Source organism: Mus caroli, chromosome X, assembly GCF_900094665.2.
Source record: "Mus caroli chromosome X, CAROLI_EIJ_v1.1, whole genome shotgun sequence".
Lineage (NCBI taxonomy): Eukaryota > Metazoa > Chordata > Mammalia > Rodentia > Muridae > Mus > Mus caroli.
This window is the reverse complement of record NC_034589.1, coordinates 124,353,729-124,355,490: the sequence shown is the minus strand read 5'-3', so window position 1 is coordinate 124,355,490 and position 1,762 is coordinate 124,353,729.

Here is a 1,762-nt window from a genome sequence, read left to right as displayed (position 1 = left end):
TCACGCCATTAATCCCAGCACTGGGGAGGCAGAGGCAGGAGGATTTCTGAGTTCGAGGCCAGTCTGGTCTACAGCGTGAGCTCCAGGACAGCCAGGGCTACACAGAGAAACCCTGTCTCAAAAACAAAAATTAAAAAATAAAAAGAGAGAGAGAGAGAATGAGAATACGTTTTTGACTTAAAAACCAGGCCATTGCTGGAGAGATGGTTGAGAACACTAGTTCCTGGGAACTCAGTGCCTTCTTCGTTCCTGGGAACTCAGTGCCTTCTTTTGACCTCCATGAACACCAGGGAAAACGCTCATATATGTAAAACAAATATGTCTTAAAAGTTTTAAAACACAGAAAATAAAAGTTATCCTTAATTCTAAAATTTTGCCAAATGGTTTTTATTTACAGCATTTTTTTTCTTGTCTGGTAACACAGTCATTTTATTTATCTTAAATTTGTTAATATAGTCAAACAAAACTTGGGGTGTTTTATTATACTAAGTGTTGATAGATTCAATTTGCTAATGTTTTATTGAGAAGTTTTACAACTATAGACAAAAAAAAACCTTCCTTTTTCTTTTTTTGTTTTTGTTTTTGTTTTCTGACCGTGTTGGTTGGGTTGGCACAGACAGTCTTGGTGTCAAAATAAAATAGAAAGTGGATCATATTTATATCCTTGAATATATTATGCAAAGTAGATTTACCTCATCTTTAAATTTTGTTGGAATTCACCCACGTTTATTACTATGAACCCAGAAATTGTCACTATTGCTTTGAACAGCTTTTAAACTATTAACTTATTATCTTTAATTGTTTGAAAGTTAATAAAAATTTCTCTCTCTCTCTCTCTCTCTCTCTCTCACTCTCGCTCTCTCTCTCTCTCGATCTGTGTGTGTGTGTGTGTGTGTGTGTGTGTGTGAGTGTGTGCGTGTGTGTAGTGGTTTCCAGACAGTAAGTGCTCTAATTTTTCTTGCCCAGTTACACAAGGCATCCAAATATTGCTATAAATTTGTGATTGTATGTGAGAGAATTGCCTTTTCTACCTCTTCTACTGCTAAAGGATATGTAGACATGACGCTTTCATAGTTTTCCATTCATAGTTTTACTCACTTTCTCAGGTAATGAATAGAAACTTGTGGTTTTGAGGTGATAAAATTTACCAAATATATTTGATTTTTAAATGCCAATATTAAGGAGAGAAGATGAGTACTCACTGACTTTTTTGGGCAGAAATGCCACATTTCTTCCTGCAGGCTTGTATCAGCAAATCTCCTTCTGATCTCCCACTTTCTTCCTCATTTCTATTATGATCATCTACTAGAGGTTAATTGATAAACATCCAGAAAATAAACGGGGCCTCCTATGTTTCTGGAGATCCTGATTGTGTGTGTGTGTGTACATATTTAGCCATGGTAGATCATACTTTAGAAATTAAAGTACTCAGTGAATTTATCCTAACTCACTTGTCTAGTATTCATTCTTTTTTGTGTTATACACAGGTCTATATATACAGGCTTCACCTGGAAANGCTAGCTGGGCCATCAATGAGATTCAGTCACTTACAGCTATTTGATGAATTTGAGAAACATTATGATTATATAATTTATTTCTCCTGGCTGTCTTGATACAGTGAGCAATTTGTTTTTCTATATACCAATAATGTGGGCACAAGTCTTTATTTTAGAATTTTCTTATCCATGAGATTATCTTATGGGGGAGGTATAGGAGCACTGGGTTGCTAACATGTTTATCATTTATTTATATGCATGTGGTA